The sequence below is a fragment of the Cygnus atratus genome, chromosome 1 (assembly GCF_013377495.2).
Source record: "Cygnus atratus isolate AKBS03 ecotype Queensland, Australia chromosome 1, CAtr_DNAZoo_HiC_assembly, whole genome shotgun sequence".
Lineage (NCBI taxonomy): Eukaryota > Metazoa > Chordata > Aves > Anseriformes > Anatidae > Cygnus > Cygnus atratus.
In genome coordinates this window covers 208,827,513-208,854,675 of record NC_066362.1, presented here as the reverse complement: position 1 = coordinate 208,854,675, position 27,163 = coordinate 208,827,513, and the positions used below count along the sequence as shown (strand labels likewise).

General features: G+C 44.0%; 1 long non-coding RNA gene across 1 annotated transcript; it reads left to right on the top strand.

The window, feature by feature from the left end:
* Positions 1-22: 22 nt before the first annotated feature.
* Positions 23-22,293, top strand: LOC118259748 (uncharacterized). Its single transcript, XR_004782100.2, has 4 exons — positions 23-185; positions 12,986-13,053; positions 20,113-20,294; positions 21,596-22,293. It is a non-coding gene; the product is annotated as an uncharacterized LOC118259748 (long non-coding RNA).
* The last annotated feature ends 4,870 nt before the right edge of the window (positions 22,294-27,163 follow it).

Sequence of the window (27,163 nt, the reverse complement as noted above, 5' to 3'; positions counted from 1 at the left end):
CGCGGTCCCACCCCCCGGCGACCGGCCTGGGGCGGCCGCCCCCGTGGGACCGCGGTCGGGCCCGACGCACTGCCTCGCGCTGCCGCCGCGGCGCTCGGCGGATCGCGAGTGCGGTCTCGTACCTGGCTCCGGTAGCGAGGGAGGGCCAGAGGCACGTCGCCATGGCAACGGGCAGCCTCCGCGCGGTAAGCGGAGGGGCGGGGGGAGCCGCGTTAGGAGCAGGGTGCGGCGCTTCCCGGGCAGGGCGCCGGGCTGCCCGCAGGGTGCCGATCGCCCTGGCGGTGCGGAGGGCTCTGAGGCTGTCGATCTCCCTGGCGGGGCGTGGAGCTCTCCGGAGCAGGACGCAGAGGTGCCCGGTGTCGCCGGGCTCGCCGTGGCCGCGCACGGAGCGCTCTGGCGCGCTGCTGAGCTTTCCGCGCGGGGCGGTGAGCTCCCCGGCGGGGCGCAGAGCTCGCTGGAGCGGTGCGGAACTCCGTGCGGCGCTTGAGTCGGAACTGACACCGGCGACTGCACGTGTTTTGGGACATAGCTTCTTGGGGGCTCACAATCTGGCAGTCTTCACGACAGACAGGCAGGGGCACGGGGAAGTCTGTGGTAGAGGAGGTGAATGTTCCATGTTGTTTCTCTTCAAGGCTTGTGCTAGGAGTTCTAGAAGAGCCACGGTAGCCTGAGCTGTTAGGTGTCACGAGTACTGTGCTTGCATCCTATTCAATGTCTCTCTCTATATATTTGACTCCACAAATTAGTATATTGTGCATTCAATAAGTTAGAATCTGAAAATGTCACTTTTACAGAGAATGATCAGTATGCATATTTCTGACTGGGTCCCATGTCCCAGCTCAACCCTCAACCCACTGTTAGCATTTTATCAACAACCACGTGTAAATTTTTTTCTGAGGTTTATTTTATTAGTGTTACCTCTTAGGTGATTCCTGGCATACTCGAAGTAGCCCGTAGCTCCCATACTTGTGTTTGTATTCTAGAAGTATGCACAGTTTCTGCAGAGATCAAGGCTTTCCTTCCCTCCAGGTTCCCTTTTTGGTAGCTGTTCATCATTTTGTTGGGCTTGTCATGTTTCTAGAATCTGGAGATGATATTTTGATTTAGTTGCAGTTAACACTCAGAGGGAATGCTAGCCCATCCTGCTGGCACTTCAGGTCCTGCAGTATTTCTAATTCTACAAGCATGCTGAGAATGATGATGGAAAAAAATGCTTGGCAGCAAGTTGGGGAATGGCTACTCAATTTACTGCATCCAGCTGTCCCAGGAAGTCCTTTCCAGTCCTACGTTTCTATATCCATAATCTTCTGTGCAAGCTCTGTGAAAAGACACTGAAACATGAAGTGGACATCTTGGGTTTAACACAAGAAGACAGACCCAAATAGCTTTGAGGGGTAGGGGGACTGGGAGATTAGTTTCTTGTCCTTAGGACAAGGTACCGCATGCATACTCCATGAGGGGAGGCTCTTTATTGGATTTCTGTGGTGAAGGAAGAGAAGATGGTGTGCAGCCATTCTTGGGCCTTTGTGTCCAAACCCTATCCACCACAGGTATAAAATCCTGTAATCACTCTTAATTTTATCAGGCTCTAGTTTAGAAGCAACTGGGATTTTTGCTTCTATCTCTTTCTTACTTTGCAAAGATGTTTTAGAGCCTGATCGCTGTAATAGCTAGAAAACTCATCCAGACTTCTTGTTGCATGTATTAATAGCCATCGTATATCCATCTAGATTCACGGTTAGTCTTAATCTGAAATGGTTCCTTTACCTTTCTGGCACTGACTCCAAGTGTACAAGCAGACTAATTTATCACCACTTGGTCTGTGTTTTGCCAGACTAAGCTTAGCTAAGCAAGTTCTGTTGGTGGGAAGTAGAAGGCTTTTAAATGCATTTCTGAGAGGGGATGGATGCTGTGTGCAGAGGGTGTGCTGCCATAGCACTGCCACATCGTTGGAGATCCCTTCCAACACCTACAATTCTGTGATTCCCTCTGGTTTGGACATCTTTGCAGGCTGACACTGGGGAGGGATGCCTCATCCTGATGTGCATGGGCAACCTTCCCCGCCTGCTCTCTCCTTCCACTCCTTTGAGGATTCCCCTGGGGCTCTGCATGACATTCAAAGCCTGTGAGGAATGCACAACCCACCCCCTTTAACATAAAACACATCGCAGAGCAGCACAAGCATCTCGGGGCCCCATGCTGCTCCCACCCCCAGCCAGGCGGGCGGTCTGAGGAGAGGGGAGCGCATAATGAAAAGCATTTGCTGCAGCAGCTATCTATAGTCTTTTGTTTGGGAGCAGGCAAGGGACAGGCGTGGCCCTGCCTGCCTGACCTCAGAGCTGACGTCAGAGAGCCCCAGATGAGTAACTGAGTGCTCTAGAGGGAGAAGCACGGCCAGGATATACGGAGCATAAGTTGCAGGGCATCAGCATCACCAAGAAAAGAGGTAAATGGGAGGTGTTGTCTCCCACAGAACGGTGCACTGTATCGACATGAGTCAAGGCTCTGGCGTCAGTTCTAGGTGGTCCAAAGACGCTGGGGCCTCTCCATGGGCTGACTGAGCAACACAAAATATGTGCTTCTGATCTACAGTGAAGCATTTTCCCTTATTTGTCCTGCCATTTTAATCACTTGGATGCATGCTGCAGGTTATCAGTTGCAGCACAGTCTCTGTGTCAACTTGCATCTGCGAAGCAGCTCTAGGAATGGTAAAATGGTTACACATCTGCCTTGTGCTATCCAGTAGGACTGTGCATGAACAACATTGCTAGCTAAAATACTCGATTCTTACATTACCTATATTGTCCTGTTGCTCCCAGTCACTGCAACAGGGAAGGGCTGGGCTCATCTGCTAATCTAGGGCAACATGATAAGATCCTGGAGAACATATGGTATGAATCTCGGATCTCAATCATTTTATTATAATGTAATATCACAGAGAGGTCTCAGCGACAGTGCAAGGCCTTGTCAGGCTAAGGCCAATATAGCAAAATTTAGAGACCATAACTTCTAACCGTAACTTCTAAGTCCTATACGTATACACATGCAACACTTGAGCATACAACCTAAATACTTAACAAAATACAACTGGGTTATCAAAGACAATGATTAACGAAACAAGCTACAATTACAGGAGCCAACTCCTAGTCATTTTTAAGAATTTCAAAAAAGAACCAAAACAGTACATTATAATCCAAAATAATCTGCTGCCAAGGAAGATACTGTGATTTTTTTCACTGTAGTGCTCAGCGAAATCTTTTCTCTTCTTCAAAAAGAATTATGGAATGAAGTTCAGAAGATACCAATAGATACTAATGACAGAGACGATGAAAAAGGAGAGAAGAAATAGTTATCCTATGTCTTGTGACAAGTTAAGAAGCACACAGGACAGTTATGAGGGCTCTTAAAAGACAAAAGAATTAGTGTGCTTTATTGCCTTGTAGAAACTGCAGTAGAGAAGGGGGAACTAAGGTAGAAATGTAGCTATACTAGCATGGAGAGAGAATATTTGCAGCAGTGTTATAATGGATGAAGATTTGTGAATTGACAAGGAGGGTGAAAAGAACTGGCTGAGGAGATGTGAGGACAAAGAATGTTGAGGTATGGTTTTGATTTTCTTCTGTTTTTGTTTTGCAGAGATCTTGGACCAAGGGATCTTGGGCAATTACAAGTGCACTGATATTTATAGGATGAAAATGGCATATCTTGTGAAATTGTTGTACCCTTAATACAGTATCAGCCCTGGGCAAAATGGTGGAAGGTTGTTACACACTGTGAGAGGGAGCAATGGTTGTCATTAACTATACAAGCGTTATACATTTCTGAACAAGAGAATAAGTGTGTTTGTAATGCCAGTGGAGATATGTTGATATGCTAGGAGGTTTGCTTCCCTGTTTTATTCCCATGCAATATTGTGGTCTTTTAAAATATCCTTTCTAATAATTTAGAACTTCATTAAATTATATTGTCCACTCCATAATGAAGGACAAAAGCTTGATCTCAGGCAATGCTGTGGTCGAGTTTTTCTTAAAAAATACCTAAGCTGTCTGAAAAATGTCTTGAAGTCTTCTCTTTGCAGGAAGATGCTTGTATGCTTCACATCAAGTGATACTGACCCCCCACTCTGGCTTTTGTCTTCTTGGTGGGAGGCACTCCTCATCTCGTAACCCACTATTAGAGTTCCTATACTACCTGCTGCTTTCACCATTTTAAGTAATACATTACCAAATATGTCTGTTGTATTTACATTCGGTGATTCTCTGGACATTTTGTGAATAAACATGGATTGTGGCAAAGCACCCATGATACTTTTGATAAACTAATATGGCATTTTTTGCTGCATTCCACTTATGTTTATGCTATTCAAAGACCTTATCACACCTTCTCAATTTGCTTTCTCTCTCTAAACAGCTCAAACTCATTTATTGCGCAGTGTGACGTTTTTCAAAAAGGTATGAGCAAGATTGGACTCCAATTTCTGTTTAGGGAAGTTTCAGAAGTAACCTTTCTGCCTTTGTTTACAGTCCTGATGTATGGGGGTGTTGCTCCACCAGCCGCTTTAATCATCAGACCTGAGCATCTCCAAACTCGCTTTGTATTTTAGAGACAAGGACACTGCCTTGTGCTTCTCTCCAAGTGCAAAAATGAAACTGTCTGTTTCATAATTTCTCTGGTGAGAAAGCCTTGAAATATCTGGCTGTTACATTGTTTCCTCCTCAAATCTCTGTATCAAATTTTCCCATCTGTAGAATGGAGGTAATAACAATTTTCTTACTTGCAAGATGGAGAACATGAGAAAAAAATAAAGGAATTTTGGCTCATTAGAGACAGATACAGGGTTTCGATAAGGTATTTGGCAGTAGTGTATGAAGACCAACTTCTTTGTGCAGGTGCTAAGGGAGCCAACTAGGAAAGGTGCCCTCCTAGATCTGTTGCTGGAGAATAGAGAGGATATTGTGGGGGATGTGGCAATTGGCAGACGTCTTGGTCATATTGACCATGAAGCGTTTGAGTTTAAAATTTTTGGTGACAGGAGGAAAACTGCCACCAAAATTTCAGCCCTGGGTATGGGGAGAGCAGACTTTAGGCTGCTCAGGGAACTAGTTAGCGAGGTCCCCTGGGGAGCTGCTTTTGAAGGCATTGGTGTTCATCAGTGCTGGTCAATCTTTAAGCACTGCCTCCTAAAAGCACAGGATCAGGCAATTCCAAGATATTGGAAGTCAAGCAGGCGGGGCAGAAGGCTGGCTTGGCTGACCGGGGATCTTCTTCTGGAGCTTAAGCAGAAGAAGGAAGTGTATGGCTGCTGGAAGTAGGGTCAGGCAACATGGAAGAAATACAGGGATGCTGTTTGCATTTGTAGGGGGAAAATTTGTGCGGCCAAAGCCCAATTAGAGTTGAAGCTGGCCAGGTCTGTGGGAGACAATAAAAAGGTTGTTTTTGTTTGTTTGTTTGTTTTTTAAATATGTGAATAGAAAAAGGAGGATCAAAGAAAACATAGGTCCGCTACTTGATGGGGAAGGTTACCTCATGGGCAAGGACATAGGCAAAGCAGAGACGTTTAATGCCTTCTTTGCCTCTGCCTTCAAAGCCGATGATGGGCCTTGGGACCCTGGGAGCCCTAAGCTGGAAGACCATGGCGGTGGGAATGATAAACTCCTAATCGACCCTGAACGTGTGCAGGATTTGCTGCTCCACCTGCATCCATACAAGTCCATGGGTCCAGATGGGATTCATCCCAGGATGCTCAGAGAGCTGTCTGATGTCATTGTGGGACCTCTCAATTATTTTTCAATGATCTTGAGAATCTGGAGAGGTCCCAGTAGACTGGAAGCTGGCAAATGTACCAATTTTCAAGAAGGGCAAGAAAGAAGACCCTGGTAACTACAGGCCTGTCAGTCTGACTTCAGTACCTGGTAAAATTATGGAGAAGATGATCCTTGAAGTTATTGAAGTGCACCTGGGGGACAATGTGGTCATTAGTCCCAGCCAACATGGGTTCACGAGGGGTAGGTCCTGTTTGACTAACTTGATTTATGATAAGATCACCCGTCTCGTCAATCAAGAGAAACCAGCTGATGTGATCTTTTTGGATTTCAGTAAAGCTTTTGACAGTTTCCCATAGGATCCTACTCAACAAAATGTCCAGCATACAGCTAAACAAAAACATTATACGATGGGTGAGCAATTGGCTGACGGGCAGGGCTCAAAGGGTTGTGGTAAATGGGGCCGTATCAGGCTGGTGGCCGGTCACTAGTGGGGTCCCCCAAGGCTCCATTTTAGAGCTAGTTCTCTTCAATGTCTTTATAAATGATTTGGATGTAGGGCTAGAAGGTCTTTTGAGCAAATTTGCTGATGATACTAAACTTGGAGGAGTTGTTGACTCTGTTGAGGGTCAAAAGGCCTTGCAGAGAGATCTGGACAGATTGGAGAGCTGGGCAATCACCAACCACATGAAGTTTAACAAGAGCAAGGGCTGGGTCCTGCACCTGGGACGAGGCAACCCTGGCTATACGTAAAGACTGGAAGATGAGACGCTGGACCTACAGGGAGGTATCTGGGAGTTTTGGTTGATAGCAAGATGAATATGAGCCAGCAGTGTGCCCTGGCAGCCAGGAGGGCCAACCAAATCCTGGGGTGCATCAAGCATGGCATTGCTATTCGGTCTAGGGAAGGGATTGTCCCGCTCTACTCTGCGCTGGTGATGCCTCACCTTGAGTACTGTATGCAGTTCTGGGCATTACAGTACAAAAAGGACGTGAAACTATTGGAGAATGTCCAGAGAAGGGCTACTAAGATAGTGAAGGGCTTAGAGGGGAAGACATTTGAGGAGCAGCTGAGGTCACTAGGCCTGTTCAGCCTGGAAAAGAGGAGGCTGAGGGGAGACCTCATCACTGTCTACAGCTTTCTCACGAGGGGGAGTGGAAGGATAAGCACCGATCTGTTCTCTTTAGTGGCAAGCGATAGGACCTGTGGGAATGATGTCAAGCTGTGGTTCAGGCGGGAGGTTCAGGCTGGATATCAGGAAAAGGCTCTTCACTGAGAGGGTGGTCACGCACTGGAACAGGCTCCCCAGGGACATAGTCACGGCACCAAGCCTGTCGGAGTTTAAGAAAGTGTCTGGACTATGCTCTTGGTCATATGGTCTGAATTTTTGGGTAGACCTGTGTGGTGCCAGGAGTTGGATTCAATGATCCTTATGGGTCCCTTCCAACTCAGGAGATTCTATGATTCTAAGAGCTGATGAAACACTGAGCAGTGTTTTTAAACTTTTGGTTTAAAATATGTTCCTGTATGTAACAGCGGATAATTGTCATCCATCAGGGTTATTTCAATGGGAGTCCCACAAAGCAGTTCATGGTTACAGAGTGGTAGCTGTGTCCTGGAAAGCAGGAATTAAAGGATTTATTGATTGCATTAGATGACCAATAGAATATGAGTTCTCAGTTTGATGATATAACTAGATAATATAGCTAGACCAAAATCTATTTTGAAGAGTACATAAAAAGGGCAATGTCACAGAATCACAGAATCTTTGAATAGCTTGGGTTGGAAGGGACCTTAAATATCATCTAGTTCTAGCCCCTCCGCCATGGGCAGGGACACCTTCCAGTAGACCAAGTTGTTCAAGGCCCCATCCAACCTGGCCTTAAACTGTGGTGGTTTTACTCGGGTGGGCAGCCGAGCTCCAGCACAGCCGCTCTCTCACTCCCCCTCCTGAAAGAGGAACGGGGAGAAAATACAGTGAAAAGGGCTCAAGGGTTGAGATAAGGATGAGGATATCGTACAGTAATTATCGTGACAGGCAAAACAGACTCAGCATAGGGAGATAGTAAGATTTATTGCTTATTACTAACAAGCTAGAGAAGTGAGAAACAAAGGAAAGAAACCCAAAGCACCTTCCCCCCCATCCACCCTCTTCCACCTCCTCCCCCCGAGCGGCACAGGGGAACGGGGGAATGGGGGTTATGGTCAGTCTATAGCGCTTCTTCTCTTCCGCTCTCGGTCACTCTCGTCCCCTGTGCTGTGGGGTCCCTCCCACGGGATGCAGTCCTTGGTGAACTGATCTGGCGTGGGCTGCCCACAGGCAGCAGCTCTTCAAGAACTGCTCCAGATATGGGTCCGTACCACGGGGTCCATCCCTCAGGAGCGAACCGCTCCAACCTGGGTCCCCCACGGGCAGCAGCTCCTGCCAGCTCACCTGCTCCTGCGTGGTCTCCTCTCCATGGGCTACAGGTCCGGCCCAGAATCTGCTCCAGCAGGGGTCTTCCACAGGTCGCAGCCTACGTCGGTGCAGGTCCACCTGCTCCACCGTGGTCTCCTCCACGGGCTGCAGCATGGAACCCTGCTCCACCGTGGTACTCCATGGGCTGCAGGGGGACATCCTGCTTCACCGTGGTCCTCACCACAGGCCGCAGGGGACTTCTGCTCCGGCACCTGGAGCACCTCTCCCCTCCTTCTTCACTGACCTTGGCGCCTGCAAGGCTGTTCCTCACTCCTCGCACTCTCTCAGCTGCTATGTGACGCAGCGTTCTTTTTTCCCTGTCTTAAATATGCTCTCACAGAGGCGCAAACAACATCACTTACTGGCTCAGCTCTGGTCAGCAGTGGGGCCCTTACCAAACATGGGGCAGCTTCTAGATCCTTCTCACAGAAGCCACCCCTATGGCCCCCTGCTACCAAAACCTTGCCACGTAAACCCACTACAACTTGCAGGGATGGGGCACTCATAACTTCTCTGGGCAACCTGTTTCACTGCCCCACCACCATCATAGTAAAGAATTTCTTCTGAATATCTAATCTAAATCTACCCTCTTAGTTTAAAACCATTCCCTCTTGTCCTATCATTATATGCCCAAGTAAAAATTTGTTCTCCATCTTTTTTATAGGACCCTCTAAGTATTGAAAGGCTGCAATGAGGTCTCACTGGAGCCTTCTCTTCTTCAGACTGAAATATCATGTACAAAGGATGATTGGTACTACTTATGTATATTTCACTGGTGTAATGAAATATACATTTCCCACAGCATTCTCCTGAAGAAACTGGCTGCTCAAAGCTTGGACGGGTGTATGCTTCATTGGATTAAAAACTGGCTGGTTGGCTGGGCTCAAAGAGTTGTAGTGAATGGAGTTAAATCCAGCTGGAGGCAAGAGTGGTGTCCCCCAAGGCTCAGTATTGGGGCCAGTTCTCTTCAGTATCTTTATCAATGACCTGAACAGGGGGATCGAGTTCACACTTAATAAGTTGCAGATGACACCAAGTTAGGCGTAAGTGTTTATCTGCTTGAGGGGAGGTGGGCTCTGCAGAGGGACCTGGATAGGCTGGACCTATGGGCTGAGGCCAACTGTATGAAGTTCAACAAGGCCAAGTGCCGGTTCCTGCACTTGGGGCACAACAACTCCATACAACGCTACAGGCTGGGGGAAGAGTGGCTGGAAAGCTGCCTGGCGTAGAGGGACCTGGGTGTATTGGTCGATAGCTGGCTGAATATGAGCCAGCAGTGTGCTCGGGTAGCCAAGAAGGCCAACGACATCCTGGCTTGTATCAGAAATAGCGTGATCAGGGGGACTAGGGAAGTGATTGTCCCTCTTTACTTGGCTCTGGCGAGGCTACACGTCAAATACTGTGTTCAGTTTTGGACCCCTCACTATAAGAAGGAAATTGAGGTGCTAGAGCATGTCCAATGAAAGGGCAACGAAGCTGGTGAAGGGTCTAGAGAACAATTCTTTGGAGGAGTAGCCGAGGGAGCTGGGGTTGTTTAGCTTGGATAAAAGAAGGCTCGGGGGAGACCTTATTGTACTTTATATTTACCTTAAAGGAGGTTGTAGCGAGGTTGGGACTGGGCTCTTCTCCCAAGCACCAAGTGGTAAGATGAGGGGAAATAGCCTCAAACTGTGCCAGGGGAGGCTTTGTTTGGATGTTAGGAGAAATTTCTTTACTGAAAAGGTTATACAGCATTGGAATAGGCTGCCCAGGAAAGTGGTTGAGTCACCATCCCTAGCGGTCTTCAAGAAACGTCTGGATGTAGAACTTAGTAGCATGGTTTAGGTGTGGACTTGTCAGTACTAGGTTAAAGGTTGGACTAGATGATCTTTTCCAGCCTGATGTCTTTTCCAGCCTGAGTGATTCTATGATTCTATGAATAATTGCTGGCATAATGTCAGTGTTCTGAGATCAGCACTTAAACCCATTCTGGTTTTAAGTAGTAAGGAGTTCTGGTTTGAGACCTCCCTTTTAATCAGAGAATGAAGGCACACAGTCTCTTTAGTTTTGAAATGATTGTAAAGTTATCTTTGTATCCACAGTGGGGCTTTCAGAAAGTCAAGTCCGATCTGGATTTGGACTGTGAGTAAATTTTGTCAGCGTTCTAAGTACGATGCCTTCCATGTTCCTCTAAAAGATGACTATTTCTTGCCAATCTCCTGATGTTTCAGGAAGCAGCACGTTGGCACATTTTCCATCAGACATGGTGTTGCTTTCCCCACTTCAGATCTTCTCATCCACGTGGTGTTAAAACTAGAATCACATTCACCAATTTCTTTATAAGAAGATCAGATGAACTGCACTAGCAAAGGAAAAGTATCTCTCCAGTGTCTTAAGCCCCATTTCTTCACCTTTCCTTTATCAGCTTCACTATTATCTTTGCTCCCAGGAACTCGTAACCTAACACACATCTAGCCATTTTCCAGGAGTCTCTGGTCCATGAATTTGGCCTTGTTTATAGCATCTGAACCAGGATGTCATCACATTGGGGCCCCACACATAGATGGCAAGGGAGGAAACAGTATAAATTATGTTAGGCCCTGCTTTCTTGTGGTGAGATCTCTACTTGCCAGAAACTTCTGGCCTTTGTTCTGAGCTGGGAATGGTTTTCGCAATGGAGACGGAGGCACTTTCTATTCTGAGTGGAGAAAGCAATACCAGGGAAGGTTTTAATTATCTCTCATCAGTACAAAGCAACCAGCCTGCTGTACTATTGCAGGAGTTGATGAACAGTGCAGTCCCAGTCCAGTCCATTACAGCAAGAAGGGCTGCAGGAATGGAGCATGTTCTTACACCAAGAGAAAGGGGTCTTTGTTGGAGGATAAGAGGAGTTCTTAGTAAGACCCAGAATGGACCTGCTCCTAGGAAGAAAGGACTTCCTCTCTCAGGCTTGAAGCAACAGAGAAGCAAACACCAATTAGAAATGGAAGGGAAGCACAGTAGGCTTTTCTCACCTTTCTTCCATCTCTCAGCTGAGGTGACATGACATTCTGGTATTGTCCTTCTAAGACATCCTAAAGACTAATGTACAACCTGGGCTACTGCAGTTCATAACCTAGCAGGGAATGTTTCAAGCATGTGGAAGATGCTCTTGTCTTCATTTTCATGCCTTGCCTTGCAACCATCCTGTTTTTCTTCAGTGTAGCCTGGTAGTCAAGCACTTTGGGTTCCTGGTATGAAAATTATCTGATCAGTATTTTTCAAATGCTTTGGGGGGGAGCGTTTTTGTTTACATGCTGCTCCTACTTTTTCATTCTTCCTATGCTAATTCTCCATCTTGTTGCCATTATCTGTTAGTGGTTCACATTATCTTTGCTAGATCCTTTCTCTGCTTTGTTTTTGCTTTCCCATTGTAATCTGTACTGTCAGACACATTAATTTTCTGTAAATGATAAACAAGCCTTACATTTTGCTTCTTTACTTGAGAAATAAAGAATCAACAATAAGCACAAAACAGAAAACCTGTAGTTGTGTGGAATGGAGGGGAAGGATAATGTTTCTCAGAATTCCAGGCTTCTAAAAGCTACATATTGTTCATTCTGTCACATTATTATGGTAGAGGATCCTAAAGCCACTATGAGTCCCTATGTTTTGTAGGTGACTGAAGTTGGATATGCTGTCTTGATGAGTATGGATATGCACATCAGATATGACAGTCCTGGGAAAGTACTAGAATCATAGAGTCATAGAATCATAGAATATCCTGAGTTGGAAAGGACCCACAAGGATCATTGAGTCCAACTCCTGGCACCACACAGGTCTGCCCAAAAATTCAGACCATATGACTAAGAGCACAGTCCAAACGCTTCTTAAACTCCAACAGGCTTGGTGCCGTGACTGCATCCCTGGGGAGCCTGTTCCAGTGTGCGACCACCCTCTTGGTGAAGAACCTCTTCCTGATATGCAGGATCTTTGGTTTAACTTAACACGATTAGCATGATGCCTAGAGAAGCTGTGGCTGCCCCATCCCTGGAGGTGTTCAAGACCAGGTTGGATGAGGCCCTGGGCAACCTGATCTACTGGGTGGCATCCCTGGCCATGGCAGGGGAGTTGGAACTAGATGATCTTTAAGGCCCTTCCAACCCAAGCCTTCTTTGGTTCTATAATTCTATGATTAGTAATGTATATAATATGTTTATAATATATGAAATATATATTAGAATAATATGTTTATATACATATGTGTATTATTTTTATATATAAGCATACATCTACCAGCTCTCCCTTTTGTATAACGCAAACACGGAAGCTCCTGAGAAATGCTGTGAAGTTTTTCTTGTATAAGTCATCTAATCTTCCAGACAGCTTAAAAAAAAAGCCGTCTGTGTTTTCACCACAGAGATACCTCCCGTGTAGGCCTAGACTGTTAAAATCATAGTGATTACTGGAGATGGTGGCAGGAGAAAGAACACCTGAAAGTTAAGCTTCAGCCATTTCTTGGATAAATAGTTTGCTTTAATGAAATTAGTGCAGTTTCACTGTGTTACACTTGCTATGGTAATACACTTCTGAAGAGTTAGAAATGATACTCAAATTGCTGGTGGAATTACAGGGATGAGCAATCATCTACTAAAGTAAAAAAAAATGTATTCTTCTGATTTCTCTATTATTGTGACCCTTTCTCACATAATTTTACTTTGAACACTTTTTTTTTCAGATTTGCCTGATGCCTGATGAATGGAGAATGCTTAAGTTGTTTAAGATTATTTTTTCCCTTCATTACAGAACCACAGAATCATAGAGAAGGGAGGGTCCTCTGAGGTCGTCTTGTGAAAGCTCCTTGCTCAAGCAAGGTCAGTGAACCAAAGATATTTCCTCCTCGAGCTTCTTTAGACTGAGAGGTGCAAATGACTGGTCAGTCGATTTAAAAAAAAAAGTTATTGTTAGACCACTGTTTATCACCTTATATTTTCATCTCATATTTCACACATAGAAAAAAAATAACTGACCAACTATTCCTTCTTGACATTATTAACAGTTTAACTATAGCCACATAACAGATTGCCCTATGCTGGATTTATTTTGTTCTTAGTTTACTTCAAAAACAAAAACATGTTTTTATTATCTAATATTAATATACCAGTGAGGTATATTTTCTCCTTTCCTTTTTCATTGGCTTCAGTTTTACATGATCTAGGGGAATTGTGCCACTTAGAAATTACCTATTTTCCTTTCGCAATTGCCTCCTTTTCTATTTGCAGGATACAGATTTGACATGCCAAAAGCAGTCATGATCCCATAATTACAGCTTAATTACCATTTTTTGTTTTGTTTTGTTTTGTTTTGTTTTGTTTTTTCAATCCACAGTAATGTAACTGAATAGGGAAGGGAAGGGAAGGGAAGGGAAGGGAAGGGACGGGACGGGACGGGACGGGACGGGACGGGACACACAAACAGATTTTGATTCAGACATTACCAATGACCAGAAATTCACACGATTAGCTTGTTCATATTGTTAATTACTTGGGCTGTTGAAAGTTTGTATTCTGCATTTGAGTTAAATTGATCTCTTTCTTAGCATTCCATCCAGGACAGTTGTGCATTCTGTTACAGGCAAGCTAACAGACCTATAATTGTTCAAAATACTTTTTCTTAAATATAGATAATGCATTTGGTATTTACCAAATATTTCACCTCTAATGTGGCAGAACTGGTTAAAAATTGCCTTCATTAACAATTGCTTCAGATACATATGCCCATTCCTTCCTTCTGGGATGGAGAGGAGATGGGGAGATTTAGTAAGAACTAAATTAAAAATAAATCTAATTGTTTTAATCTGAGAAATTATCATTTCCATATCCTTATTCCTAGTAGCACCTCTGTTTTTGATACCATGTTTCTCAGGTGTAAAAATCAGTGTCTTTCCCATTTCTATAGATTCTAAATGTATCATCTTTTCCAAGTGGCTATTCATCCAGGGAAGTCTGGTGCCTTAGCCTATGAAAACATGGTATTAGGCCTCTGTACAACAACAAAACAAAACACCTGCTTTGGTATGGTGACTCTAAATTGGAGAGACATGGATTTGATGGATGGACCACATAGGGGGGATGGTTGTACTCAAAGAGTTGCAGTCAATGGCTCAATGCCCAAGAGGAGATCAGTAGCGAGTGGTGTTCCTCAGGGGTCAGTATTGGGACTGGCACTATTTAACATCTTTGTTGGTGAGATGGACAGTGAGATTGAGTGCACCCTCAGCAAGTCTGCCAATGACACCGCGTTGTGTGGTGCAGTCGACACGCTGGAGGTTAGGGATGCCATCCAGAGGGACTTTGACAGAAATCAGGTTGGCCAAGACCCCATCCAGTCTGGCCTTGAACACCTCCAGGGATGGGGCTTTCACAACTTCTCTTGGCAACCTGTACTAGTGCCTCACTGCCCTTACAGTGTAGAATTTCCTCCTAATGTCTAGTATAAATCTATCCTCTTTTAGTTTAAGACCATTCCCCCTTGTCCTATCATTATCTATCCAAGTAAAGAGTCCTTCTCCATCTTTCTTGTGCTAGGGGCCCCAAACCTGGATGCAGCACTCCAGGTGGGGCCTCGCAAGGGCAGAGTAGGAGGGGACAATCACCTCCCTCAAGTTGCTGGTCACACCTCTGTTGATGCAGCCCAGGATGCAGTTGGCTTTCTGGGCTGCAAGAGCGCACTGCCAACTTATGCTGAGCTTTCCATCCAACAGAATCCCCAAGTCCTTCTCTTCAGGGCTGCTCTCAATGTGTTCTTCTCCCAGTCTGTACTCCTGTCTGGGATTGCCCTGACCCAGGTGCAGCACCTTGCACTTGGACTTGTTGAACCTCATGTGGTTCAGATGGGTTCACTTCTCCAGCCCCTTTGAATGGCATCTCTTCCTTCTTTGGTATCAATCACACCACTCAGCTTGGCATCATCAGCAAACTTGCTGGGGGTACACTTGACATCCTCTATGTCATTGATGATGATATTGCAAAGTACTGGTCCCAAGACAGAACCTTGAGGTACACCACTCATCACTGATCTCCACCTGCACATAGATCCATTCACCACTACTCTCTGGGTCCAGCTTTTGAGACAATTCCTTATCCACCGGATGGTCCACCCTTCAAATCCGTATCTGTCCAACTTAGAGATTGGAGTGTCATGTGGGACCATAGAATCATAGAATATCCCAAGTTGGAAGGGACCCATAAGGGTCATCAAGCCCAACTCCTAGCACCACACAGGTCTACCCAAAATTTCAGACCAAGTGACTAAGAGCACAGTCCAAACGCTTCTTAAACTCTGACAGGCTTGGTGCTGTGACTACATCCCTGGGGAGCCTGTTCCAGTGTGCGGCAGGGTGTCGCACTGTGTCAAAGGCCTTACAGAATCCAAGTAGATGGCATCAGTCAGTCTTCCCTTGTTGACTGATGCAGTCACTCCATCATAGAAGGCCACCAGATTGGTCAGGCACAATTTGCCCTTGGTGAAGCCATGCTGGCTGTCTCGGATCACCTCCTTGTCCTGCATGTGCCTTAACATTGCTTCCAGGAGGATTCATTCCATGATCTTGCCAGGCACAGAGGTGAGGCTCACTGGTCTGTAGTTCCCCGTGTCTTCCTTTGTACCCTTTTTTAAAAAGGGATTGATGTTTCCCTTTTTCCAGTCACCGGGGACTTTGCCTGACTACCATGGTTGGACGACACTGGACCCAGTACTGGCCCCTGGGGGACACCACTAGCTACTGGCCTCCAACTAGACTCCACACCACTAAGCACAACCCTTTGAGCTCTGCCATCCATCCAATTACCAATCCACCTCAATGTCCACTCATCAAGGCTGCACTTCCTGAGCTTGTCTATGAGGATTTTTATGGAAGACAGTGTCAAAAGCCTTGCTGAAGTCAAGGTAGACCACATCCACTGCTCTCCCCTCATCTACACAGCTAGTCATCTCATCATAGAAGGCTATCAGATTTGTTTAAACATGATTTCCCCTTGGTGAATCCATGCTGACTTATCCTGATCAGCTTCTTATCATCCACATGCTTGGAGATGACCTCCAGGATGAGCTGTTCTATTACCTTTCCAGGGATGGAGGTGAGGCTGACAGGCCTGTAGCTGCCGGGTTCCTCCTTCTTGTCCTTTTTGAAGACTGGCTTGACATTGGCTTTCTTCCAGTCCTTGGGCACTTCTGTTCTTCACGACCTTTCAAAAATGATTGATAGTGGCCTAGCAGTAATGTCGGCCAGCTCCCTCAGCACCTGTGGGTGCATTCCATTAGGGCCCATGGATTTGTGGATGTCAAGTTTGCTTAAATGATCTCTGACCCGATCCTCTTTGACCAAGGGAAAGTCCTTCTTTCTCCGGACTTCCCAACTTGTCTCCAGGGTCTGAGATTCCTGAGGGCTGATCTTTGCAGTAAAGTCTGAAGCAAAAAAGACATTCAGCAACTCTGACTTCTCTGTATCCTTTGTCACCAGGGCACCCACCCCATTCAGCAGCAGGCCTACATTTTCTGTGTCTTCATTTTTCTACTGATGTATTTGAAGAAGCCCTTCATATTGTCCTTGATATCCCTGATGCATGAAGAAGAAAGAAATGACTAGAATCTGTATCTTGTTCTGGTATTAATTCTGTCATGAGAGTTGCTGAAGGACTGAAGAACATGAAGCAAATAGCCACAAAAGTTTTCTTGGAATCAGCCATACTGAGAAAGCTCAAGACTCCCTCTAGTCTTGCATCAGCCTCCAAGAGTGAATACAAATGGATGCACAGGAAGGTGTGGAAGAACAGGAAAAGCATGTTTCATAAGGTTTTCACCTCAGTACACCCCCAGACCCAACACTTTGTGACTCACAGAGTTCATGAGGTGGAGGGGGTTTCCTCTATTCAGGCATCCTCAAATATTTCTATTAGGTGAACTAATCCAGCTACCCCTTGAGCCAATGTAAATTTTGAGCATCCACAGCATTCTATGGCAAAGAGTTCCTCAGTTCCATGGCTCCTCATATGAAGTACCACCTTCTTTTGTTTGTTTTGATCTTGGCTTCTGTTAGCCTTATTTCATACATCTTTTATATCAGAAGAGGCAGTATATGAACAAAATCAGCTCCACAGAGCTGAGCAAAATCACCCTCCACAGACTACTCATGATTTCATTATCCTCTTCCACATTCCCCTCATTTGTCTCCTTTCCAGAATGGAGACTAAATTGTTCCTTGCATTGAAGCTGATCTGGACCTTTCGTCATCCTTGCTGCCGTCTTCTGAACTTTCCCCTGCTTTTCTGTAACCTTCTGGAGATACAGTGGCCATTAACTGCACACAGCATTCAAGATGCATGGCAATTAAAAGTTTGCACAGTCAAATAATGCAGTTCAGTTTGGGGTTTGGATTTTCTTTCCCTAATTGCTCCAAATATTTCGTATGCTCTTTTGACTGCTGAGCACTAGGATGACGTTTTCACCAGACCCTTTTAAGTCGAAGCTTTCACTCTCTTTGTGGTAATCATCTCAGATCCCATAATTTGACATGTGAAGCTGAGATTGTTTTCCCTTAGGCTCCATTTTAGATTTGCCGCTGCTGAATTTTGTCTGCCACTTTTATTATGAAGTAGCACAGTCTCCTAAGGCCATTCTGTTCTCCCTCAGCAGTCTGTCATCCATGCTTCCCTCAACACCTAGGATCAGCCACAAATGCTGCCTCACAGATTATTCTGTTTTGCATCCTGAATATAGATAAGCTGAAAGCAGAGGTCCTAGTACAGAGCCTGTAATTCTGCACTGGCAGCCTCCCTAGTGGAATGATCCAACAATTTGGAGTCTTTCTTGGAGATCTTCAAAAGCCACTTTGACATGGTCCTGGGCAACCTGCTGAAGGTGGCCCTGCTTGAGCAGGAGGGTTAAACCAGATAACCTTCAGAGGTCCCTTCCAACCTCATCCATTCTGTCCTTCTGTGATTCTGTGTCTTTCTCTCTGTTTCCAGTCTTTTAACAAACAATGTTTCCATTCACTTACTTTCCTACTTTTTTCCTAAAAAAAAAAAAGTTAAAAAAAAGAAAGTAAAAAAAAGAAAAAGTGGACACTACCAAGAAGAGTCTGGCTTCCTCTTCTTCATTCTTTTCTATTGGGTTTTTATACACATCGGTAAGATCTCCCTAAGCTATATCTTTTCCAGGCTCAGCATTCCCAACTCTCTCAGCCTCTCCTCATATGACAGAGTTTTCAGTCTCTTAAGCATTTTTGTGGACCTTTGCTGGACTCACTGGACACAGCACTCCAGATATGGCATTGTCACTTCTGGCTTAAGAAGAGTGATTGCCCCACTGACCTCTTGGTAACCTTCTTGCCTTCCTCTCTGGAGGACAGCACAACACCCTGGAGTATCTGCCACTTTTCCCAGTTTTGTGTCATCAACAAACTTGCTGAGTGTGTGTGCTGCTCCATCTTCCTGATCATTAATGAAGATGTTAAACGGGACTGGACAAACTGGTGACTTCAGGGTACTCCACTGGTGACTGGTCTCCAGCTGGACTTCATGCCATGGATCGCGACCCTTAGTCCTGGCATTTCAGACAGTTTTCAGTCCACCTCACTGTCCCAATACTTCATCAGTTTCTCTATGAAGATTTTATGTGTGACAGTGTCAAAAGCCTTACTAAAGTTGAGGCAAACAATATCCACTGCTCTTCCCTCCTATACCAATACAGCCATCTCAATGCAGAAGGCTATCATTCCCTAAGGTTAAGTCTTCCTTGCTGCAGTTTGCAGTCTTAGTGACCTGGGATTCCTGAAGGCTACTTTTCTGTGTCATTTGTCAGCAGGGCATCTATCCCATGTATCAGTGGGCCTACATTTTCCTCAGTCTTTCTCTAGCTGATGATGTACTTGTAGAAGCTTTTCTTGTTGTACTTCACATCTCCCTCCAGATTCAAGTAAGATGGACTTTAGTTTTCCCTACGCCATAACCGCATGCTTAGACATATTCCCCCTGGGTCACCTGCCCCTTCTTCTACCTCTTGTATGCCTCACAATGGCCTGTGTTATTTTTAGACTTTTAAAACACGTTAAGGTGGTTCATATGTCAAACTTTTTCTGTCTCTTTTTTACTTCTGCTAGGTCAGATATGGTCTTTAAGTATTATGTAAAGCAGAATCAACTAAACTTCTTTTCATAGTCTGACTCTGTTGCTGGAGAAGATAGGCAGCTGTGATTTAACCTGGTCTGAGTAACTTTTTAAAGTATGTGGTAGGCTTATATATTCATTTCTAACCTCTGGGCTGGTTTTGGTTTATGAATGATTTTGATAGATTAAACCATTTGAGTTCAATGGTGACATCTGTGTTATGGTCATCACAGTAGCCTACACTGAAAGTTTATGTGTGGTGGTTTTTTTTTCACTTTTTAAAATATTTTAAACATGATAAGTGTCACACAAAGTTTTCTTGGTCTGTATCTAGGATTCATAAACAATTCTACAATACCAAAACAAACAAACAAACAAACAACCCTAATATTTTTAGAGATTAAGACTGTGTAATACATAAATTTCCACTAGATGGTGCTGTATCATACCAGTTCGTTCATGTGTGCGTGTGCGTGCGTGTATTTATGTATGTCTTCCTCTCTAGATTAAGAAACCCAGCTTCCTGTGTCTATTTGTGGCAGGTATGTTTAGTGCTGTTCCAGTGTCATATATGCATGTGGTGTATTTACAATGGAATAATGGACTGTTGGGTTGGAGTGTACATTGTTGCTATTTAGCTGATGGCACATATAGTGTATTTGTGGCATATCCCAGAGCATTCCAGTGTGCATTGGTTGTAGATGATAACCTTGACTTGTCAAAGACAAAAGGGATGTTTGACCATCTTCAGTTTTCTTCTTCCTGTAGGAATCATCAGATCTTACTTCAGAACCTGTCCCTCTGTGACACACCAGAGCTTGAACCGAAGGTCCTGGTAAGTGTGCAAGTGTAGATGGGTGATTCCTGGACAGCCAACTTGTCCTTGCAGACTCCTCCTCCCAGTTCTCTGCTGCTAGGCAGAAGAGCCCAATGGAGCCAACAGCATGTGGGTGAGACTTGACTCTGCTGATCTCAGAGCCTTTCCTTCCTGAACAAACATTTTCCATTCTGAAATAATCACCTCACTATATATAGAAAGCACCACCTCCTCCAAAGCAAAAGCCTTTTTCTTTGGAAAGGGATATCCCTCAAATTGTTTTCTTCCTTTTACAAAACACCAGCAAGCCCTTTGCTGTCAGGTTTTTATCTGTCTGTGAACAGTGCTGATCAAAGGCACATGTTCAGCTCACACAAAAATAATCTGGATTCCCCATGCAGGTCCTGTGCTCCCTACCCCCATCACATGGATTTTGAGACTATGTCTGTAATCACAATCCACACTATTTCGGAAACCACCTCCCCATCTCACTTCCTCCCAGCTGATTTTCAGGGGAACAGAAGGAGACTTGTTTGCTACCAGGGAGGAAGTCCAGGCCTTACTGAGCAACTTTCTAAGAGGCACCTATGAGAATGAGGCACTTTAGTCAGTGTAAGCTCTCAGAGGTTGCTGCCAAATGAGGTCACCCTGCTGCAGAAACGTGGATGAAGAGATTCCAGGAGGATGGAAGAAGCCAGGACAGGAAGTAGAGCAGTCAGTAGCACAGGGCTCAGCTCAGTCAACTTCCCTCTCTGGAAATGTTGATTTCAGTTCTGTCTTGGCTCACAGACTAAAATGTGTTAGATAGTTTCCTTCTCATAATTTTCTCATTCCCTTTTCTCATCATAAGAATCATTCCATGGCTTGATACAGTTCAGCCATCTCTTTAGGAGGGTGTAACAGGGCAAGCAGCACACAAAGGGCAGTTCAGAGACTGGGACTGGGTGACACTGACTTTTCTGAATCACAAAACCCACAGAACCTCAAGGAGAGACTTCTCTTTCAAACCCTGTGCCTTTTGCTGAACTATCACATCTCTCAATAAAGATGGATAATCCTGTCTGCTAGGTACCTGTTATGACCTTGTCTTAGTTATTCTAGTGATTAATTCCTCTCTCCATTGAATAGCAGCTCTTTTCTTTCAGTTTTTACAATTTTAGTTCCATCCTATTGCTCCTGTTCTGCCTTCATTTTCTAGATTCAGAAATAATATGCAATTTATTTTTTTGTCTCTTACAAATCCTTAGAATTCACTTCATTTTCTTATCTTTCTAAAGCTATCCATGTTGAAACTTGTTCTCTGGATTTTGACTCATTCTTGTGACTTTGAGGTCACTTTGAGTTTTCTACAGTCTTTATAAATATTGAACACTAAACATATTACTAAAATTGCAATAACATAATTTCCCTATTGTTCCATATACTTTTTTTTAGGCAGTTGATACTTCCTTGCAGATTATTCTTAGTGAAGATACTAAAAAGCATTGGACTATAGAGAATTCTGTGCAAAACCTCATTAGGAAAACTGCTGGAGGTGAATTTCTCATTTGCAGTTAATCATGTGTTGTAATACGGAACATGAGTATGCTGTTTAATCTTGCTTTGATCTGTCTCTCATGAAGACCTAGATAAAACACCTTAAAGAGATCTGTTATATCTATGTATGCATATATCAAACAAATTAAACAGTCATTGGAAATATTAACAAGTAGACTGATTTATTATTGTTGTTTGTTGTTGTTGTTGTTATTATTATTATTATTATTTGCATTGTTGTTGTTATCATTTCAAGTAATCAAAGCCTTTCTGTCTCACTGGCAATTTTTGCAGCTAGCGGAAAGTGTTTTGGCCACATTATCTTCAGTGACATTTGACTTCCAAGTCCAAAATCAAAATGTAACCTAAAAGTGTTTCACCTTAAAGCATTCTTACTATGACTTATATGCGTGCCTCTGGATTGGTAGTGTTTTATGAAACAATCTATTCAGCTGTCCACATGACCTAAAGAACTGACATATTTTTGATGAGTTTTAAAACAAACAGAAAGAATCTTGGCCTTCTTCTGGGTTTGTTTATGCATGACAGGCAGATCCTATAAGATGTAATAAAACTATTAATGGAGTTGTTACAAATTATTTTGTAGTTGGAATTATTGTTGTTATTATATTGTATAGGAATAAGAATTACTATTATTGCTGGGTAGAAATAAAAAAAATGTTATTATTCCTTGGTAGGAAGATTATCTATGGTGCAAGAATAATCAGCTGTACCAATATAGACTGAGAAACAATGGTCCAAACAGTAGTTCTCCAGAAAAATCTTGGGTTTAGAGTTATCTCTAGGCAGAATATGAATCAGCTGAGGGCACGCTCAAATAAAAAACGAATAAAAATCATATAAGATGGTATAATCAGGAATATGACTTGCAAGATGCATCAAGTAGCCTCTCTGGCTCTACATTGCTGTGATTAGGCCCTTACTTGAAGTACTGCACCAGTCTTAGTGAGTGCACTTCAGAGAACATAGACAAATCTGAGAAAGTCCAGTGGAGATGATTAGAGGTTGAGAAAATGCAATATGGAAATATTAAATGCTCTGGGGTAGTGTCTCTTAAAGAAGAGTGAAGAGATATGATAACTGCCCTTGTTTGTAGAATACAGTTGCAAAGAGAACAATCTACTTCTGGTGTTCATGACAGATAGTACAAGAAATAATGGGTTTAAATAATAGTGAATAAATTTAGCACTGAATAGATTGTCTGTCAAATTTATAAAATGTTTGTTATGGGAGAGCTTCAAGAAGTGGTTAGATGCACATCTGCTGAGCCTTACAGGCACTTCTGGGTTCTTCTGAACCCTCTTTGAGGTATAGGAATGAAGCAGTTGACAGCCCTAGATTTTTTTTTTCTACGGTTTCATATCTGCCTATTCTACATTGTTTACAAATTAGCTGCAAAGAATAACACCACTACCTCACTTGCAGCCTTATCCTTCCATTGTTCTTTATTGTACCTGCTTGTTTTCACTTTTGATTACTTTGTCTTCTGGGCATGAATTGTCTTATTGCTGCACTTGAAATCTTTACCTTTAGATGCTGCTATAACTTAAATAATACCAAATGATCTGTCTGAGAAGTCCCAAGTTGAATTACAAGAGAACTGCAGGATGGGAATCCATGGAACTGGCAAAATCGAGAAGTCCAGGGCAGAAACAGAGGTAGTAAAGGGCAACATTTTAAACCCAGCTATTTCAAAGGTTTTGCTGTGCTAGAGAAGTCCACTAAAAAGGGAGAAAGGATTCACAATCAAGTGCTCAGGGCATTTAGGGCTGTGCTGGATAGAGCCCTGAAAAGAACACAGACTGTCATAGTCATATCCAGGATACTATGAGAAGGATAGGACGAATGCGAAGGTGATGGCGGGGCATCCTTACTTTAAGCATGATGTAGTGTAATTGTGGTGTTAAGACCACTGCTCAGTCCAGCTGCTTCTAGGACTGCCAAATTTCTTAGATTGTAAACATTCTCAGAAACAAATGAATGGAAGCCATGATTTCTTCTTGCTCTACCCTAAAACCATGCATCATAAGCAGACCAACAAAGGGACTTACATTCAAGGCTGCTCATGAATAAAACCATGGATTCGAAATATGCCTGTTGCAAGAACGTTATGTGACAGGAGCTTAGTGTCCATTTAGAAAAAGTAGGAGATGAAGAAGAACTATTTCACTGTAAGGTTCAAATCCAGCTAGTCAGGTTATATCTAGCATCAATGCCACAGCAGCATTTCTTTTTAACCAGGCTGTGAATATAAAGCCACAAAGCTGAGATAACAGTGCTGTTTTCCAGGTGAAATGACCTTGCATCTCTTTCCATATCCTTCATGGATTTCAAAGGCATTCCAAATGGCACAGTTAGACTTGGGAACTCAACTGAAAACACTTATGCATGTCTTAGAGAGAGCTGTACCCCTGACCCCCACATCCTACCCCTCTTTGCCGTGTATGCTCCTAGCAGGTGCCCGATTTCTTTTATTTTTAACCTCCATTCTGAATGCAGGAAGCCTTTGCTTGCTGTGAACATCCGAGAGTCGGAGCCTAAGCACATCCTAGAAGGATTTCCTGTTTGGGACTTCCGAGCCAGACTCGAACATGCAAGAGTGGAAGCCCAGCAACTTAATCAGTCCTCCTGGGCTATCTGCCAGATTGCTTCTATCTAGTTTAGCAGCAAGACACCGTACAATGCCATCTAGCAGGAAGGTGCTAAGCTGCCAGACCACTCTCCACATGCTGTTGATGAGGGTGGGAACATGCAAAGTCAATTCTGGGGTAGGGATGTGTGGGACTCCAGGATCAAGGTCATTGTAGTGGCAGAACAGTGACATGAGGGATAGGCATGAGGCATCACATGACTCTGCAGTATTTGCCTATAGAGCTAGAGAAACACAAAGCATGCAGACAACATGTTTTCTGTGCTGCCTTCCAGCTATGCTTTGTTCACTACTGACTTCAGTGTGCCATATCGCACCAGTCCCTAAGTTATTTCTGAAGTTCACCAAAGCACTGATTAATCCAGATAAGTTAATCATCTTCAAATTTTGCTCCCTTCTCCGTAATCTGGTTTCCTCATCACTAATAATTCTATCAAAATGCATGATACAGCTGGGAGCCTTATAGTCCTGTCCCAACCCTTACTACTACCAGTCATCTTCTGTCTTATATAGTTGAATAGCATACTTCTACTCTTGCTTCTGTGTCTTAGTTGCACTTGCAAAGCATAGCTCGACTCACATTTTCTACCTGGACACATGCAGCTCCAAGGATACCTGCACATCAGAAAGACTGTCCAAGATCTCTCTTAAAGTCCAAGCACATGATATGGGCCTGTTCTCCCCTCCCTTGCCAAGGGGCTCAAAAATATATATAGTAATAAATTCTAATTTATTAGAATTAGACAAAAAGGACCAATTTCCATCTCTAGCTAGAGGTGATATTTGTGTAAGAATTGCTGGTCTAAGAAGAGAAGTGTTTAATGATCAGAGTTGATGTCAAGGGACTGAAGAATAACAAACATCACAGATACTGAAGAAAGGACTGAAGTGAATGATCTAGGCAAATGCAGATTGCTTGTACAAGTTTACAGGGGTTTCAGTGTAGATTTTGATAAGATGACAATAAATTTGAGACCTCATTAATGTATATAAATATCTGAGGGGAGGGTGTTGAGAGGATGGAGCCAGTCTCTTTTCAGTTGTGCCCAGCGACAGGATGAGAGGCAATGGGCACAAACTGAAGCACAGGAGGTTCCAGTTCTATATGAGGAGGCACTTCTTTACTGCGAGGGTGACAGAGCATTGGAGCAGGTTGCCCAGAGAGGCTGTGCAGTCTCCTTCTCTGGAGATATTCAAAACCCGCCTGGCTGCCGTCCTGCACAACATGCTCTAGGTGATCCTGCTTGGTAGTGGGGTTGGACTAGATGATCTTCAGAGGTCCTTTCCGACCCCGCCTATTCTGTGATTATGCGATTCTGTGATTCTGTGAAATGGCAAATGTGATAAAATCCAGCAAGTTTGTCAGACTAGCACATTAGACGACTTTTTTTATAAGTGATCTTTTAGGGGGAGCAGGAAAAAAGGTAGATCAGACTATCTGAACTGCAATGCTATAATGCCACATGAGAAATTATTTGTTCAGGTGGAGAAGACAGAAATTAATAAAAAAACTGTAAGATGTATAAGACTGGCAAAAAAAATAGCAAGATTATCAGTAAATCAGAACTTCTAGACTTGAGGGAATGCACTGTTTTTTCAAGATGCAGTTTTGGAGCTCATCTATTTCATTTTTTGCAGGTCTTCAGGGAGGAAGTTATACTGATAAGGTTGATCAGTGAAATAATGTAAAGAGGCCTTGTGAGTATAGAGGGTGACTAGAACATCATAAAAGAAAAAAGATATTATTAAGGATAGATAAAAAATTATTTCTATTTATAATAGAAATGGTATGAAAACTGTAATTTCATAGTAGACTATTCCTTCACTGTTAAAAGGGATGTCCAGAGGTGCATAGTCCAACCTCTCATTTGAATCAGGACTGTCAACAATACTAGGTCAGATCTGCCTTGAAAACTTGCAAGGGTGGAGATTCAGTCTGTGTAAATAGCTTTTTCCAGTGTTGCACAGCTCCCCGATTGAAGAAACTTCTCCTAATGTCCACTCTGAATATCACAAGCTGTAATTATGGTGATTGTTCTTGTTCTGTTGTCTACCACTATGAAGAAGCATTTGGCTCTGTCATTTTTTTACCTGTCCTTCAGCTAGCAGTAGGATGCCATTACAAAGCCCCTTAGCATACTTATCACCAGACTAAGCAAGCACTGCTTAGAATCACAGCATAATAGAATCATAGAATATCCTGAGTTGGAAGGGACCCACAAGGATCATCGAGTCCAATTCCTTGCTCCACACAAGACCACCCAAAAATCAGACCGTATGTCTGAGAGCATTGTCCAAGTGTCTCTTGAACTCCACCAGGCTTGGTGCCGTGACCACTTCTCTGGAGAGCCTGTTCCAGTGCCTGACCACCCTCTCAGTGAAGAACTTTATCCTAACATCTAGCCTTAGCCTCCCCTGATGAAGCTCCATGCCATTCCCTTGGGTCCTATTGTTGGTCACCAGAGAGAAGAGATCAGCACCTGCCTCTCCTCTCCCCTCGTGAAGAAGCTGTAGGCCGCCATGAGGCCTCCCCTCAGTCTCCTCTTCTCTCGGCTGAACAAACCAAGTGACTTCAGCCACTCCTCGTATGCCTTGCCCTTCAGACTTTTCGTCTTCTTCATAGCCCTCCTTTGGCTTCTCTCTGATAGTTTTATGCCCTTCTTATGCTGTGGTGCCCAAAGCTGCATGCAGTGCTTAAGGTGAGGTTGCACCAGGCAGACCAGAGTGGGACAATCCCTTTCCTTGACCAGCTAGCAGTGCCATGCCTGAGGCACCCCAGGGCACAATTGGCCCTG